General features: G+C 42.1%; 1 protein-coding gene across 4 annotated transcripts in view; it reads right to left on the bottom strand.

Annotated features, from left to right (window-relative positions):
* Positions 1–19583, bottom strand: part of LOC124787602 (A-kinase anchor protein 1, mitochondrial-like) — a 277269-nt gene that overhangs the window by 48071 nt on the left and 209615 nt on the right. Inside the window, exon 1 of one of the 4 annotated variants that reach the window (XM_047254351.1) lies at positions 15856–15989. The exons of the other annotated variants lie outside the window; for them this stretch is intronic. The gene's annotated coding sequence lies outside the window, so the exon portion shown is untranslated. Of the gene's footprint in view, positions 1–15855; positions 15990–19583 lie in introns of those variants that run through there. 4 annotated transcript variants of the gene reach the window in all.

Here is a 19583-nt window from a genome sequence, read left to right as displayed (position 1 = left end):
ATTGTTCAGATTGTGAAGGGAGACGAAAATTTAATAGTCATGGGTGACTGGAATTCGAGTGTAGGAAAAGGGAGAGAAGGAAACATAGTAGGTGAATATGGATTGGGGGACAGAAATGAAAGAGGAAGCCGCCTTGTAGAATTTTGCACAGAGCACAACATAATCATAACTAACACTTGGTTTAAGAATCATGAAAGAAGGTTGTATACATGGAAGAACCCTGGAGATACTAAAAGGTATCAGATAGATTATATAATGGTAAGACAGAGATTTAGGAACCAGGTTTTAAATTGTAAGACATTTCCAGGGGCAGATGTGGACTCTGACCACAATCTATTGGTTATGACCTGTAGATTAAAACTGAAGAAACTGCAAAAAGGTGGGAATTTAAGGAGATGGGACCTGGATAAACTAAAAGAACCAGAGGTTGTACAGAGATTCAGGGAGAGCGTAAGGGAGCAATTGACAGGAATGGGGGAAATAAATACAGTAGAAGAAGAATGGGTAGCTTTGAGGGATGAAGTAGTGAAGGCAGCAGAGGATCAAGTAGGTAAAAAGACGAGGGCTAGTAGAAATCCTTGGGTAACAGAAGAAATACTGAATTTAATTGATGAAAGGAGAAAATATAAAAATGCAGTAAGTGAAACAGGCAAAAAGGAATACAAACGTCTCAAAAATGAGATCGACATGAAGTGCAAAATGGCTAAGCAGGGATGGCTAGAGGACAAATGTAAGGATGTAGAGGCCTATCTCACTAGGGGTAAGATAGATACCGCCTACAGGAAAATTAAAGAGGCCTTTGGAGATAAGAGAACGACTTGTATGAATATGAAGAGCTCAGATGGAAACCCAGTTCTAAGCAAAGAAGGGAAAGCAGAAAGGTGGAAGGAGTATATAGAGGGTCTATACAAGGGCGATGTACTTGAGGACAATATTATGGAAATGGAAGAGGATGTAGATGAAGATGAAATGGGAGATATGATACTGCGTGAAGAGTTTGACAGAGCACTGAAAGACCTGAGTCGAAACAAGGCCCCCGGAGTAGACAATATTCCATTGGAACTACTGACGGCCTTGGGAGAGCCAGTCCTGACAAAACTCTACCATCTGGTGAGCAAGATGTATGAAACAGGCGAAATACCCTCAGACTTCAAGAAGAATATAATAATTCCAATCCCAAAGAAAGCAGGTGTTGACAGATGTGAAAATTACCGAACTATCAGCTTAATAAGTCACAGCTGCAAAATACTAACACGAATTCTTTACAGACGAATGGAAAAACTAGTAGAAGCCAACCTCGGGGAAGATCAGTTTGGATTCCGTAGAAACACTGGAACACTTGAGGCAATACTGACCTTACGACTTATCTTAGAAGAAAGATTAAGGAAAGGCAAACCTACGTTTCTAGCATTTGTAGACTTAGAGAAAGCTTTTGACAATGTTGACTGGAATACTCTCTTTCAAATTCTAAAGGTGGCAGGGGTAAAATACAGGGAACGAAAGACTATTTACAATTTGTACAGAAACCAGATGGCAGTTATAAGAGTCGAGGGACATGAAAGGGAAGCAGTGGTTGGGAAGGGAGTAAGACAGGGTTGTAGCCTCTCCCCGATGTTGTTCAATCTGTATATTGAGCAAGCAGTAAAGGAAACAAAAGAAAAATTCGGAGTAGGTATTAGAATTCATGGAGAAGAAATAAAAACTTTGAGGTTCGCCGATGACATTGTAATTCTGTCAGAGACAGCAAAGGACTTGGAAGAGCAGTTGAATGGAATGGACAGTGTCTTGAAAGGAGGATATAAGATGAACATCAACAAAAGCAAAACAAGGATAATGGAATGTAGTCTAATTAAGTCGGGTGATGCTGAGGGAATTAGATTAGGAAATGAGGCACTTAAAGTAGTAAAGGAGTTTTGCTATTTGGGGACCAAAATAACTGATGATGGTCGAAGTAGAGAGGATATAAAATGTAGGCTGGCAATGGCAAGGAAAGCGTTTCTGAAGAAGAGAAATTTGTTAACATCGAGTATAGATTTAAGTGTCAGGAAGTCATTTCTGAAAGTATTCGTATGGAGTGTAGCCATGTATGGAAGTGAAACATGGACGATAAATAGTTTGGACAAGAAGAGAATAGAAGCTTTTGAAATGTGGTGCTACAGAAGAATGCTGAAGATTAGATGGGTAGATCACATAACTAATGAGGAAGTATTGAATAGAATTGGGGAGAAGAGAAGTTTATGGCACAACTTGACCAGAAGAAGGGATCGGTTGGTAGGACATGTTCTGAGGCATCAAGGGATCACCAATTTAGTATTGGAGGGCAGCGTGGAGGGTAAAAATCGTAGAGGGAGACCAAGAGATGAATACACTAAGCAGATTCAGAAGGATGTAGGTTGCAGTAGGTACTGGGAGATGAAAAAGCTTGCACAGGATAGAGTAGCATGGAGAGCTGCATCAAACCAGTCTCAGGACTGAAGACCACAACAACAACAACAACAACCAGGAAGGGCTCATTATCAACTTTTCAAATAGCGTGTGACAAATTAAGATGAATCACGTAAGATATGTTTTTGGGACGTATTACGTGGAAAAGGGAGGAAATATTCGCAAAAAGACTGGCACAAAAAAAGAATTGATGGGACAACTAGAATTGCTGCGTGAGTATAACAACGCTGTCTGCGTGAAAGCGACGTGAACACCAAAAAGCAATCGCCAGTGGATGAAGTCGTTCCTAGCTGGCCGTCGTATGGTGAAAGTCTGACTACTAGTACCACTGCTCTTCTTACTCAGTAGCGCTTTTTTCCACCCATTCGAGAGAGTAGAGGATTCTAAACGCTGCAGAGTTCGACAACGTCAAGAGAGGAACGTATACCGATGTGCTTCAACCTCTAAACTGAAAGTTTAACACTTCATCAGTGACAAACATCATAATGAAACTTTCTCACATACAGTGTGCACGTCCATAATCTGACCTGTATATTTGCCATTCACGCACAACGATTTATTAATTGGGTCATCTGAGTGATCTCGCGACTACTCTCTTAAGCTTCAGTCGGTTCGGAAATGACTAACCGGGGATGTAAAAGTTGCGAATTCTGGTCTGGTACACAGCCCTATATGGAAGTGGGGTAGTTTCAAATTGTATAACGGACGATTGTACGTCGAAAGCACTTCTACCCCCCCCCCCCCCCCCCCTCCTCATTCCGGTACCTTTGAGCTGGATAAATAAATAATCTGTAGACAATGCACAGTAATCTGGGATTTAATCCAGTATGATGTATTAAATGATAGTATCAAACTATGGGAATCTACCTTTTTTCCCCTTGTGGATGGTAAATACTGTGTACACTGCTGAGATTCGAACTGGCTATAACAAAGCTGGGTCACATACGCCGAGTGCAAAACGGAATCTAAGATAGAAAAAAGTTTATCTTCCCGTACAAAAATACGCACTAATACGCGGATTTCAAAATATAGTTCGATCATGCAAGTGGGAAAGATTATGGTTTGATTCCCGTCGACGACGAGTTCATTAGAAATAATCACAATCTCGGAATGAGGAAGGATAAGAAAGAAAATAGGTCGTGACATTTCAAAGGAACAATTCTGGCGTTCGCCGGAGGCGATTCAGTAAAATCATGGGAAACCTAAATGTTGCTGGCCACATGAGTATTTGAATCGCCTTGCCACTGCGCCACCTCCACGTCCTCCGTCTATTGATCACAGGTCCTCGAAAACGTTTCCAAAAATTCGTTGCCCTGATTCAACGAAATCCGAGCTTTTTTCCGACCGAAAGTGACAACTGATAAGACTTGATATCAATATTATAAAACCAGTCTCAGCACTTGACCTTCTAATCCTTTTCGGTGATAATTACGAAGGCTGTTTAAACAAATTACGCTTTCTACTTAATTCATGGCTAAGAATTGGTAGCACCTCTGTCAGGAGCCGGCTCGTTTGCTCCTTGATGATGGAACGCAATTTTCATCTTCTAAATACTGCTGCGTATGCAAAAAAGGATGGCGGCGAAAGGTTTATTACCCAAGTCACTTTATCACACTAGCGGATTAAGTACACACAGTAATATTTGTGAAAACCGCTGATGCATGACGGAAATGTACGGATAACTTGAAACTCACCTTTATCAGAGAAAAATGCGCCAACAGTATGTCACGGGAGAAATTTTTGGAACGTCGTTTGATATAAAAGATATTTTTTAATGACGTGAATAAGCAAATATATTTGCATATGTAATAAATGAAGGCACCATACGCAAATGCTACAATGAAAGAAATTCATATAATCAAGAGAAGCTGAAAAGGAAGGCCATTACCTCTGAAAGAATCCACCTAACGGATGGATCTCCAGCAAAGGAAACGAACCAGACGCGGCGTATTAGTCACAACCACACACTAAGCTTTTACAAGGGTGATAGTCGTGATACATATTGGGGAACAAATTTCAAACCGTCTAGGGACAAAAGCCCAATCTACTGATCACTATGATGAGGCTTAATCCCAGGTCTTTTCAAACTGATCCATACCTTGGCCTCCACATCTGTACCATTGATGAGAAGAAAAAAAGGCAACATAATGGCTACTTAATAATTTCTGAAATTATTTTGTGAGTCCAAATTCATCTTCATCTTGAAATTTACTCTTGACTATAGAGTGCTTCTAAAAATGACAATAGGTGCTATTCATTGTCTTCTTGACATTAAGTGTATCTGTTAGTAAAGGGACTAAAGATCAGAACTGTAGCATCGCAGATGTTAATGTTGTTCACGCGTGGTAGTGAACTGGTGGCCGCCAACTTATCGTGTTCTCCGCCGTTTTAAGAATAATTCCGTGCTTCTGTAAGAAGGTTCTATTAATAGCGTTATTTTGAAAGAAATGTCGAAACATTCTGCGGAATATTACGTTTCATTTATATAGAAACACCGTCCCAAGTTGAGCAATATGGTAAATCGAGCAGTTGTATATGTCTAGTGGCCAGTACACGAAATAGGAAAAACAGAGGGTTTGTCTTCGTCTAGATATTTTATTTTCCTGATTTTGCGATCGGTAGAAATTAACTGCGCTCGCTGGCCTAGATTGTGTTGATTAAACAATCTCTTTATGACCATCTCTATTTATCTGTAACTTGATGGGGCCGCTTTCAAGCACGAAACGTTTATGTCTTAAACAGAAAGGGCAGAAAATCAATTATTTTCTGTTCAGCTCGTCGTTGCAGAGCCACCCTAGTCACAGTATGATAAAATTCTGTCGTAAGACTTCTACCAGACAAGGAATAAATTTTTTTCGGATCTATGGTTTGCAGAAATGGAACATGCAACTGACTCATTAGAAATGCTGACTAACGCTTTTCAAGAGACAAAGTCTGTACAAATTTAATATTTCAGCCGGAATTTACTACAGAATTATACATGGGCGAAATATTGTGGTTTGAATGAAATCTGAAACTATGCCACCAATTATGCTATCGCTCTTTCAACACCTATCATTCATAAATAGTCTGGGACGTGTTCTAATTGCATAACTGCTGTTTTATCCTTCATACGGCCAATTGACAATTTTTTTTGTTATCTCATCAGACAAAAGTAGCAGACTACCTTTGAATTTATTTTTTTTTTTTTTTTTTTTTTTTTTTTTTTTTTTTTTTTTTTTTTACATTTTGGGAAGAATCTAGTTTAGATTTTCTCATGGAGTCACTTCGGGCTTTCTTACAGTGGTTTAGGGGCAGCCCCGAAAAATCTTAACTAAGTTCAGGTATTTCAATAATATTCCACTTATTGTGACCGCAGGTTTTTATCAAGAGAGTCAAGTACGTCGTAAAATTTCCTCCTCCTGATACTCTCATAACTTCAATTGGCAGAACACTCAGCTGCAGCTGACTGTAATGCCCAACTCAATCAAACCTAAGTGAGCGTAAGAATGAACTGTCGCTTGTTTTGATACGACCGCGCTCAGAGACATGACGCAGAGCATGCTAATTGCACAAAGAAATGGCGTCGTTGAGAGTGCTTTGCTGATGTCGCTTGTCCTCAGAGCGAAGAACAGTGCGGCCGCCACCAGCCGCTGACTCAACTTGGGTTCGATAACTAGTTATGCAAGCTCATCCGTCTGGACTAACCAGGCACGTGAACAGACAGCATCGAGTCTCTCAGAATAGGATTGCTGCCACTAAGCTCCGTAATTGATAAGGATACTCTGTACCGAATGTTGACGGTCATTCGTTTACAAAATATTACAGTTTAGTAGCCTACGGCGCATGATGGTGTATACCGTCGATGCCGTCGGGTTAACAGCGAAACGTGAGCTCTGACTACGCTGCCACAACACCAGGAATAACTTCACACGTGGCAAGATTTATCGGTTAATCGGGTGCCTCTCCCAAGCCCACATGACATTTTCTGTGTTTACATCCCTGCTGCTACCCATACATTGAAGGAACTGGACAGTGTTACGCCATGAAGCACCTGCCCAGTACTTATCAAACATTGTGGAGATGTTAATAGCATAACGGAATTAAATTACTGAAATTTCATTCCATTCGTAACTGATTACCACCACCACCACCACCACCACCACCACCACCACCAGTGTGACCCCAAAAAGGCACGAATACAATCTTGCACTCGTTATGGCATGGAAGCAAACAGCCTCCGAATATAATCCTGACGAATTTCTTGCCATACATGAACGAATACTGCGTTCAATTCACAAAGACCGTTGGCTGGGGGCCAGTACGAAACTACACATCTTCCCACACCATCCCAGACATACTCAAGGTGTGACACATGAGGGGACCGGGCAGGTCACTGTAGGATACGTACACAGCGGATCACACCACGTTCGTGGAGTGAGCTGCTGTGTGATGTCTTGCATTATCCTCCTCGAATTGCCACTTGATATCCTGGTTCAAATGGCTCTGAGCACTATGGGAATTTACTTCTGAGGTCATCAGTCCCCTAGAACTTAGAACTACTTAAACCTAACTACCTAAGGACATCACACACATCCATGCCCGAGGCAGGATTCGAACCTGCGACCGTAGCGGTCGCGCGGGTCTAGAGATACCCTGGTCCTAAAGAGTAATGCAATAGAGTTTCCCCTGAAACTTTCTAGCAAATTAAAACTGTATGCCGGAAAAGATTCGAATTCGGGTCCTTTGACTGTCGCGGCCAAGTGCTTTCTCGACTGGGCTACCCAAGTATGATTCACGACCCGTCCTCACAGCTTTACTTTCGCCAGTAGCTCATCTCCTACCTTCCAAATTTCACACAAGCCTTCCATTCTTACCACATACTAGCGAGCATCCAGTCTCCCTTTAATAATTATTTAATCAGTTCTGCTGCCATATCCAACAGCTCCCCACACCAAATGTACTCGAATTAGAGAGGAACAATCTTGATAATCGGTGATTCTTGTAACCTAACATCAGACCGTCAACAGACTCGGTGGCGTCGATCTGATCGCCACAAAGAAAACCGAGACTCATCGCTGAACATCACTGAATGCCACTCAATGACGCAGTTGACTGTCTCTACACCGTAGAAATTCCCGTCTGCGGTATGGTGACAGCGGTTAACGACTCGTGGCAGCTCTAGATTTCAACCCGGCTTCCAGTAATCTGTTCCCGTCGGTGCATGCTGACACACTACCCCGATTATAGCTGTTGGCATCCGTCTATTTGTCGGAGCTAAACGAAAAATCCAGCGTCCTTCTGGTGCTGTAGTTGTTCTGGAAGGATTCATCCCCACTCTCCTTGCCATAATGTTGTCACGAGTCCGTATGGTTATTATTCTGTCTGCAGTCTTTGCACTAGAGCCAATTGTCTGGGCAGTCTGAAGGTATGATGTTCCTACATCCCTCATGCCAATCGCTAGACCTTTCTCAGAGTCGTAAAATTGACTAAAAGACACACCTGCACTTCTTTGCAGCATACTGACTGTTTCTGGACAAGGAATTGTCTTTGAGTTTGTTTTCATAGTAAAATTTCTCTAGCCGTGACGAAACTCTTGGATTCACCCCCAAAATAATAGTAAGGTGGTCACAAATTTACAATTTGGTCAAAATCGGACATACATTTCTAATATGCTCTCTGCAGCGTGAAAACTTCGTTGTGCAAACACTGACACTGTGTTGAAGACGTTCTTACACGCATCGTTCTAGTCCACTAAAATACAGGGAATTGGGTTGACATAATGACAAGTAGAGGCTTTCAGGCGAGCTGCGAGGTGTACTCGCAAGATCAGCTAGTGGATGCGTTGCCCACGAAAGGCAAAATCACTGAATTAAGAGTTCAGGTACGACTGACAGTTAGAATCTTTTTGGAAGATTCGATACGGGATATCGCTTGAAGTTCACAGTTCACCAGTGCAGTAATGTTTGTTACTTTTGATTTAAAGTTGTTATTTACGCATCGACTTCTCTTTGTTGAATCTGAACAATCATCTGAAATTAAGTAATTTTTGTCATCTTTGGAGCAGGACCGTAATTTAACCATCTCTAGGTTTTCAGATAGCTTAAAATTTTCACTGTCTTCGTATCATTCCATGGCGAAATGGCTAATTCCCTGTTAATTCGTCCACAAGGATTATACGTTTAAGATAAAGCTTTGTTGACACAACGGCGATAATTATATCGGCTACAGATGCCCTCAGTACTTGGCACGGTCTACAGTTTACACAAGATTTGTATACTTTAGTGTTGGAGTGACGTTCTCCCCCTTATCCAACTTCAGATTAGCACAACGCTGTTTTGTCTAGCACAGGAAAGTCGTTCTTCCTGTCGACTGAGTTTAGCGCTGACTACATAATCTGCTCGATTACTGATTGTATGAATATTTCATTTGAGAGAACCTTCTCACATCGTTCTGCGATCAGAAGAGAATGAAGAGAGACTCGTTGAACGGCTTATTGGTACAGATTTCTCAGTTCCTTTTTAAAAATCCAGCAGTTACTTTACTTCTAGTTGTGATCACTTGTTTTAGTCAGTTCGTGTTTTCATTAACTGAATACTATGGTACCGGCATAAGAACTTTTTTTTTGTTTATTTTCGAGAAATCCAAAAGAGTGTATCAGCTGTACGTCCAGCGCAAGAGAAACGTTTCTCTTCAAAGCTAAGTTACCATTCCGGTCTTTGCGGAATGTATTTTGCAGTATGTCATGTCGTCGAGTGAAATGCTGGCAACTACTATATACATCTATGCATACTTTCGTCTACCGTGAAAAATTTGGAAAGGGGGTTGTCTGTACGCAGATAGACGGGAAAAATTGCAAACGTAGTACTTCGCCCGTAAACAGTCTATATGTATATAAAAATTGAAAAGACAGCTTTTGACAGCTTATCTGCTATTGCTGTTACTAATTCATTCATACGCTGTAATAATAGTGCCTTAGGATTACGTAAAAACTGAGTTTCGACGAAGTCTGACTTATGCTGAAGGTGAAGCTCGTTTCGTTTCAACGAACGTCTCATTTTCCGCAGCGAAAACGATCGTACAATGTAGAAGCGCCGAGCCGGTCCAAGGCGCTGCAGTCGTGGACGGTGCGGCTGGTCCCGGCGGAGGTTCGAGTCCTCCCTCGGGCGTGTGTGTGTGTGTGTGTGTGTGTGTGTGTGTGTGTGCGCGTGCGCGCCCTTAGGATAATTTAGGTTAAGTAGTGTGTAAGCTTAGTGACTGATGACCTTAGCAGTTAAGTCCCATAAGATTTCCCACACATTTGAATGTAGGAGCAATTAATAAATCCAAACATTTAATGGTATTGCTTGCTTGTCGGTTACTGTTATCCTCTCTTGAGCCATCTTTGTACTTGCGTTAATTCTGAAATGGTTAGGAATTTGCATACTTGTCTGTATCTGTTGTTCGTTTTGTATTCTTTGCCTCCGGTATTTCGTTCACCATGTTGTCAGCCATAACATTTCTAGTACATCTTAGTATACTGTGTTACCACTATACTCTTCACTTATTAACATTTACCAAACTGAAATCTATGAACCTTTGCCCACATTAGTAACCCATAATATTTAGACACCGTTTGTAGCATAACATATTCAATTATATCCAGTTCATTCAGGACACCCTTACCACAGTCCCCACTTACTATTCTGAAATATCATTGCCACCTTGAGGCTGAGCTCTCTTCTTGCCCGCTTCATATGGAGGTCTTTCCGCTCTTGTGATTTTGAGGATACTTTTTCCGCACTCATTGTACCATACAAATGCTATGTCCAAGACAACCAGATCTCTGCATCTTTGTTATTGGAGTCCCGGTAAACTCGTCGACGCTTTCCCCAACCTTTAAGGGAAATGGGATGACGAAGCGTAGAATGAGACCTTGTAGATTGTACAGGGAAACAGTGAGAGGTAAATACCTCAGCTGAGTTTTTTAGATGTAGAAGATACAAAATTGGCTTCACATTATTGTATGAACTCTGCCAATTTTCTCTTTCAGTGTTTACGAAGCATAAAATCAGTGTTTGATAGCGAATCCTGTCTGCGACAAGTTCTGTCGGGGCACCACTTTTTTCAGCAGATTTACCAGACAGTAAATAGTACTGTATAAGCGAGGTAACAAAAGTTGAAGAGGTAACAGCTGTTTACTGTACGCTGCCTTGCATTAATTTCACCCTCCGTCAGTTCTTGTGGGAAATATTCCATAGAAGACGAAAGACGGGGAACTGAAATTTGTCGTGTCCTATTCAAAAGAGGAACTCCAGCATTTGCCTTAAGCGATTTTGGGAAACGACTTGGAAACCTGGATCTACATGGCCGGGTAGAGATTTGAATCACCGTCCTCTTGATGGAAATCCAGTGTCTTCCCACTGCGCCATCTCGCTAGGTGTGATATATTGACTGTTGCTTCGAATTTTGGTTGTCGAGTTGCAAGCCCTTCCCCTTTACTCTTATCAGGCATTCCGAATCATCTAGCGCTGTGAACCTTAATTAATGCTATCTTTGCAACAAAATTACCATGTGGTTTGATTCGCGGCTAATTTTTCTGTGTGCTACAACTGCGTGATTCGACACTCCTTGTTTCTTCTCACATTGTGCGTTCTATTAATATGTAGTTTGTGTGGCCTTTCTGTATAGCAAACACACAGGGCGGCGTGCGCAACAGACTTGTGATAAACCATCAGCGAAGTCAAATTAAAAACCTAACTAGGAAGCGTCTAAAGCAATTTACGGAAATCAGCGGCAAAGTTACTAAAAGTAGATCGTAGTTGGAAACCGAAAATAAGTCCTGCGTTTCATGTCATTTATCAGCTTTCTCGCACTCAATGTCGGCTTTCTTCTTCTGTTTCTGTCTATAGAAAGTATATGCTGCAGAACTGACATATATAAGAGGAACTAATTTCCATAACCTATGAAAAAAATATACGTATTACAAACATGCATTTTGATTATGCTTGTCTTTGCGACTCGACCAACGATTTTCTCTTGTCTGCACAGTTCCTATGCCGCCATAATTAACACTGCGTTATGAGCAGTGGTTGTCAGATGTCCGCATCGTGTCTGAAATAATTTATGTCAGTGGAAATGAGCACATAGAATATGTTTACATGCACGTCTGTGAAATTAACAGAGAAACGTGCCCATTAGGCGACAAAGGCCCCATCATGTTTTTACGGTAGTCAATTCCGATTAACGTTAACTTCTAAAATTTTGATTCGGTGAACATCAAAGCACCAATAGCGACTGGCTGCAAACACCTAAAGTCCATTTTAAAAAATCACGTTCCTCAGCGTCCAAGAATACGACTAAGGTCAGAGGGATAATCACTAAGAATCTACGCAAGGAATGAATTATGTTATATAACGCAAAAACCACTGTCTTATCACTGTAGCCAGGAGATGGATATCACGCACTTCCTCGCTAATTCTTACCTGTCCACTCTTACGTACACATTTCCAGTGTGACGCACTCAGAGCTTTCGGCCTTCATAATTAAAGATTGAATTACGTCAAGACGAGGACTAGGCGGCCAAATCCAATACTTTCAGATAATGCCGATTCATGGGAAACCAGGGCCAGCGGCAACATAGAGGGATACTGCAGGGAGTGACATGTTTGGTCAGCTCCGGTTCCAATTCAAATTAAATAACCCTTACTGATTAAAGGCAGGAAACACTGCTAAATCAGACCGACGGAGAGATACCCATCGTGAGGAGGGGAGGGAAATAGCCGCAGTAAATGCAGATATCATTGGGTATGTAACTCCAAAGAAGGGTATCTATTTAGAAGCGTCACATGTACAGGCTGTACAGCCTTCATTAACAAAAACGATTATTCAGCTATCTGTTATTAGCTGCCATACAGTAAACGAGTCATCAGAGATTAATCACTGATTCAAGGAAGAAATTCGACTGTGATAAGGGCATCTTTTCCGCACTCGCCATGAATGGCACGAAATATCACGGGGAATCTAATTAAGGTTGGCATGAATCAATTAGAGGCGTTCAGAATTTACGCTGGACTAACATCCTGCATACGAGGACTTTACTGGTCACCGAACAAGGATACCATCAAGGGTGAAGGACTTTAAACAAGGATACAGACGGGAATGAAAAGTATCAAATGGGTTTGGGCAAGTTTCACTCTACTTTTTTAAAACTATTGGAAAGTTTAATGTTGTTAAAATTTCGCTAGCTTTTTTAATGAAACATCAACCGAGTTACTAAATACAAAGCCTTTGTGCAAGACTATGGCACAGTGCGTATTTAAATTTTTTCTGACGTTACAGTGTAACATGACAATGCAATTTTTTTAAAGCCTGTGGTCGGAATTAAGTTCTTATTCTAGTATATTCATTAAAGCTTTCCGGATGTCTGTTGCATTACTCATTATTGGTAACGAGCGGAACGCTTTGCCATTGTAGCCCTCACCGTCGGTCTTACGAGTGATAGCTTCCTTATAAAACGTAAGGCAGGTGGAGCCATAACGCACTACGGATAATATACTCATCTGGAGATGCATGCTGCAACAGTCAGAACTTTAACATCCCGTTGCGGAACTACAATAACTTCGTATCGAATACGCCTGAGGTGATGGTTTTCACCAAACTTCATTGGGGGAATTGCGGGACAACATGCTGGCGCACCAAGTTTTTATATCATATATATGCTTCGGACGTGCCGTAAATCCAGAGCATCTGCCGACAACTAGCTACGTCATCTAAGTACTATGGCATGCGAAAACGTTCACCGACTGCATGGCTAAGAACTTGTCCTGCAGCTATAACGCTGGGAAACCCAAAGCAATTACGTCAGTCAAGCTCAATTTTAATCCTCGAAGTGACTGGCCAGACCGAGGTCATTAAACTCTTGAACTGCGCCGTACAGCTGGTACCAAAATGCCGCTCGTTTCTCGAGCGAATCGATACCGAGGTGTACACAGCTGTGGCCTTCGGAGCAGACACTCCAATCGCCAGAGGCGGCTATTCCAAAGCGACCACGAAAAACGAGAATAATTACCAGCTGAGGTGAGAGAAGCCGCGGTGTCGCTGGGCTAGCAGGAGCGGCGCGTGGCCTCCTGGCGGCTGGCCAGTGTGTGAGAAAAGCAAGCGGCTATTTGTGTGGCTACCGCCCGTGTGGGATGCGAACGGAGGAAGTGGAACGATGAGGCGTTAGCTCCGCTCGCCTGTCTCACACACCTACAAATTCCATCTTGCACCTCAGCAACAGTGCACTCCAGCTTGGATGTAAAACCTTCGAAGTAGTACTTGGTTGCTGTGGTGTGTGTCTAGTGGAATCCGTACCAGACTGCTCTTTCACAGCTTTTTCAACAACTTGGATGGGCAGAATAATTCCTGTTCCGTCATTTAGTACCGAAACTAGAGGAACAAGGTCGGCGAGTCTGGGATGACTCACAAGTCGAAAACGTCACAGACGGTCATCAAGAAGGCAAAAGGCATCGTGTAGTACAGTATCTATTAGCAGTTTCTCAAGATGACAACCTGCAAATTTTCTTATTAGAACATAACATTTAGTTCTTGAGATAATATAACATTTAGTCCTTGAGGTACGCACGAGGAAATCTCCAGATATCGAAACTAAATGCGCAGAAGTTATGTGGCTAACACACGAGCTGTAAGCTTTAAGATCATCGGGGAGACGAACTTCTCACGTTTTGGCTAGGCTAAACAGCAGCTTTCAATAAACAAATATTGTTAAGGTCAGCAAGTAATTTCGACGGGCACAATTCGCAAACTGTTCGGGACAGAACTAATGTGTCAAGAATTAGAAAATCTCTTGTGTTCCCCGTTGAAGCGTTGGAGGCAAATCACTATTATTCAAATTAGTCAAACTTCAATCTTGAAGTGGCAGTACAAATAATGATAAAGCGAATTTCCCGTTTAACGTCTGCAGATCGGTAGTTCAGGGCGCCCACAGGCTAGAATTAAACTTTAATGAGAGAATTAAATCTTTAGTGTTTTCCTTCTAGCATTTTTCTCATCTAACTAGGTTCCAATTACATACAACGTTGATTGTAATATACTATTCCTCGTCAGCACAAAATGTAACGTACACTGCAACAGTGAGATAAATATTCATGCTCTTCGTTAAAAGCCTTGCCACTCAACATGGATATGGTAATTCCTTAAAGTGATGCGTGATCACAGAGGCTATGTATGGCCCATACATGCACGCTGTATTAAGGAATAATAATGGACGTTAGGAAACCTTCCTCAGGTAAGATGGTCCTGCTCGAATGACAGCATTAGTTTTATTGCAACATGCATAACGACTTCCTGGGTAACGGTGCCCTTTATTTCCCCCCAATTACTGATCATTGGCGGTTCTCTGTTGCATCTCGGGGTCACTCTGCTGTGGGATGGAGACTGTTACTAGGAAATAGTGATTCTGCAACAACAGCAGTTAGCCGCAGAAGCAATTTTGTTAGAGACCAAGCACTTTGTAGGGATGTGTTTGCTGGTAAGGAATACTTTTCTATTCAATACATATGCAAGAGTTCTTCCATTCTGCGGACGATAGACGTACACTTGTAAATTCTTTAGCAGTTTTATTAATTGAACCCAAGAAAAGGAAAGAACATATAGTTTAAGGCCTTGTCGACAGTAAAGTTATTAAAGGCTAAGCACAAGTTCAATTGGACGAGGGTGTGGGGCTAAAGCAACCGTGGCCGTTTCAAAAGATCCATACCGACATTAGACTGAAGTAATTTAGGGAAATCACGCCGAACTTTAATTTCAATTGCCAGGCGAGTGATTCCTTTCGATTAAGAGTCCACAGTCTTAATGTACCCCACGCATTGGATTCACTGTACTTGTACAGCTTGTTAAGCATTTGTACTTTCGCTAATCATACAAATACAGCTTATACGAATACGACAATGTTAACACCATTTATTATCTTCGAGAGGAAGTGGATAGCTCCAGTTCTGTTAGCTTGGGTGGCACGTAGCCAATACCCACATCTACTTCCTTTCGCAGCATGTGTGTGATTGTAAAACGCCACTTAACATGCATGCAACTAAACCTTTTGAATCCACTCGAAACAATGGTGAGACGCTTACCGGCTGAGACCCAAACAAGGAGTGAAGACGCTGAAGCTTAAAAAAATGGGAAAGGGGGGGGGGGGGAGGAGGTGACAGAAATACTTCTGGTGAGAAACTATAAGAAAGCGTCAAGTGTTTACTAGGTTTTTCTTCTTTTCATTTTGTCCTGTGTTTATCAGGTATTGTCGACAGCTTAATATAACATACACAGAGCTTCTCCTCCCCCGCTTCTCTACTTTTGTAAGCGAAAATATTTACACCAATTCACAGAGATTCGCGATAACCAAGCCGCGACAACACTGGGGCGCGTACAAAGCGCCAGCCACTTGGTGCCTACCTGCCAGAGGTCGGCGGGGTTCCGAGGGCGCTGAGCAGCACGGCGGTTCGGCTGCGTGCGTCCTGGCATCGTCGGGTGTACAGTCGACTAAGGACGTGCGTCGGCAGGCGGCACTCACACGCACTCTGACGTAAAGCTCGCGGGACAAAGCCAAAATAGTGCGCGCACGCGCCGCGCTCGACTCTAAATACGCTTCCCTCTGCGGCCACCCCCGCGTCACACCTCGCGCCTCCACGGCGGAGACGCACCTTGCAACCCGGGCCCGCATCCGAGGTCGCAAACGCGCGCTCGCTCCGCGCTGGCATTCGACTCGGAGGAACCTAATCCGAATCCTGTCGGTGACAAAAATGTTTTGTCCTGCAATGGGAACGGGCATGGTGCCGTAACGTCCATTACAACTTTATGCAGTGTCAATGCACTGGGGATAAGCACGAAACCTTCCCGCACCGTCTCCTCTCCCTAATCGTAAACAACAACACAAATACGACACTTAAAAACATCAACTGCACTCATCGCAGTCACCTACATAGACGCCTAACTTTTTGCAGATACGTTAGGAACTGCATCATGCAATAAATGACTCCGATTCCCCCCCCCCCCCCCCCAAAAGACATCTAGTTGTACACCATGAGTTGGAAATTACTTTGACGGACAGATCGGTATTCGGGCATAGAGCCCGTAATCAATATGTAACTTAACGAGCCCAGAAAGAAGCCTTCGTTGGAACTGAACAACTAGCAAATGTTGGTTGAGCGGTCGAGGACACGCTTACAATAGAAGGCTGTAACTTAACGAATCTTGGAAGAGCCCCAAGTTTTAGTTGAACATAACAAACAGTTAAGTGGGAAGCTAGAGGCTGGAATGTGGAAATGGTTTCCGCTGGGGGGTATGGAGTGGGCCTAAGGACAATGCGAGGAGGATTAGCGAGAATGAGCGTCCGACTTTTGCCGGTGCCGAGTTTACAGGCGGCCGCACGTGAGCCGTGCTGGACTGCAGGTAGTTGGACCTTAAGTAGCATACATGGCTGCCGACGACAGACATAACACTCACTTGAATAATATGAAACGAGGCAAGGAAGACCGGAACAGTAAATGCAGGAGGACTAGTCAGCCAACGGAATGCAACATATCGTATAAAGAATTAACAACTGCATCATAAACATATTTACAATTAAACCATCGATTTCGCCACACATGTTTACACATACTGAGTAATATATAATTTTATTCCCAAAGAAAGCAGGTGCTGATAGATGTGAAAATTACCGAACTATCAGTTTAATAAGTCACGGATGCAAAATACTAACGCGAATTCTTTACAGACGAATGGAAAAACTGGTAGAAGCCGACCTCGGGGAAGATCAGTTTGGATTCCGCGGAAATATTGGAACACGTGAGGCAAAACTGACCGTACGACTTATCTTAGAAGCTAGATTAAGGAAAGGCAAACTTAAGTTTCTAGCATTTGTAGACTTAGAGAAAGCTTTTGACAATGCTGACTGGAATACTCTCTTTCAAATTCTGAAGGTGGCAGGGGTAAAATACAGGGAGCGAAAGGCTATTTACAACTTTTACAGAAACCAGATGTTAGTTATAAGAGTTGACGGACATGAAAGGGAAGCATTGGTTGGGAAGGGAGTGAGACAGGGTTGTAGCCTATCTCCGATGTTATTCAATCTGTATATTGAGCAAGCAGTAAAGGAAACCAGAGAAAAACTTGGCGTAGGAATTCAAATTCATAGTGAAGAAATAAAAAATTTGAGGTTCGTCGATGACATTGTAATTCTGTCAGAGACAACAAAGGACATAGAAGAGCAGTTGAACGGAATGGATAGTGTCTTGAAAGGAGGATATAAGATGAACATCAACAAAAGCAAAACCAGGATAATTGAATGTAGTCGAATTAAGTCGGGTGATGCTGAGGGAATTAGATTAGGAAATAAGACACTTAAAGTAGTAAAGGAGTTTTGCTATTTGGGGAGCAAAATAACTGATGATGGTCGAAGTAGAGAGGACATAAAATGTAGACTGGCAACGGCAAGGAAAGCGTTTCTGAAGAAGAGAAATTTGTTAACATCCAGTATAGATGTAAGTGTCAGAAAGTCGTTTCTGAAAGTATTTGTATGGAGTGTAGCCATGTATGGAAGTGAAACATAGACGATAACTAGTTTGGTCAAGAAGAGAATAGAAGCTTTCGAAATGTGGTGCTACAGAAGAATGCTAAAGATTAGATGGGTAGATCACATAACTAATGAGGAAGTATTGAATAGGATTGGGGAGAAGAGAAGTTTGTGGCACAACTTGACTAGAAGAAGGGATCGGTTGGTAGGACATGTTCTGAGGCATCAAGGGATCACCAATTTAGTATTGGAGGACAGCGTGGAGCGTAAAAATTGTAGAGGGAGACCAAGAGATGAATACACTAAACAGATACAGAAGGATGTAGGTTGCAGTAGGTACTGGGAGATGAAGAAGCTTGCACAGGATAGAGTAGCATGGAGAGGAGCATCAAACCAGTCTCACGACTGAAGACCACAACAACATCATGATACACAATACATCATATAGCCGGTAACGGCATTGCATAGTAGCCATCATCGAGACAAACAAGAACAACGTTATTGTTGTTGTTAAATATTCTATAATATTAAGTTTATGTATCTAAGGGTATCTAACAGGCCGTTTTCCATATTTACACTGATGAAATGAAGCAGTGATTCGATTTATTAATCTATGATCAACGGTGGGTATAATATGAATGAATGTGAGCTAGAAGCATAAATATGTCAAAGTTAGAGAGATATGTAATTGCAAACGACAAGAATTGGTCATGTCATACACTGTCAATTACAATATTTTATTTTAGCTACTGAATAATTAGTATACGAACGGAGGTCCTTTGCATATTAGTCAAGTGTTGTACGAAATGTGTAACTTGTTCGAGCTCTCACTGGCTGAAGTGTCACGACGTTGGTGGCAAATGCGCTCTTGCGATCAGGATGGACGAAGAGAATGGAGTAAGGTTCGTGACATCGATATAAAGTCACGGGCATCTAAGAATGCAGGTGAAGAAACTTACGTATTGAGCACACGTCGTGGCTTGATCTAGTGGTAAGATCGTCATTTTTCGTGTCACGCTAGATAATTCAAGGGCTGTGATATATTTCAATAATTAGCTTTATTTAATATAAAACTGCTTGTAGGACCACCATTCTGTAGCAGTTTGGACCTTATTCAAGCCATCTGTTCTTAAAAGTTAAATCTGCAGTTTATTATGTTTATTACAAATGTTTCCCTGTTTTTTATGTTCATTAATATGTAAATCGCAAAATCTGTCTATTCCTCAATATTCGAACGCAGGATCATCATCTAGTAAATTACTTTGCTAACACAGCAACAGGGTGTAAAGCAGAAGGCGTACGGTTCTTCCCTAAGATATTTACGAGTCAAGTATTGGCTCTGAGCACTATGCGACTTAATTTCTGAGGTCATCAGTCCCCTAGAACTTAGAACTACTTAAAGCTAACTAACCTAAGGACATCACACACATCCATGCCCGAGGCAGGATTCGAACCTGCGACCGTGTCAAGTATTATTCAGAGCTGTGCATTAGCCCATGTGTCTCATTAAAGGCAGAGCAGTAACGTCGGATGTAGCGTCCGATACAGATGACAAAGAATATACATAAACATCTATCCACTGATGATGGGCTCTATGCACGAATACTGG

The sequence above is a fragment of the Schistocerca piceifrons genome, chromosome 3, assembly GCF_021461385.2.
Source record: "Schistocerca piceifrons isolate TAMUIC-IGC-003096 chromosome 3, iqSchPice1.1, whole genome shotgun sequence".
Classification (NCBI taxonomy): Eukaryota; Metazoa; Arthropoda; class Insecta; order Orthoptera; family Acrididae; genus Schistocerca; species Schistocerca piceifrons.
This window is presented reverse-complemented; position numbering and strand designations above follow the sequence as displayed.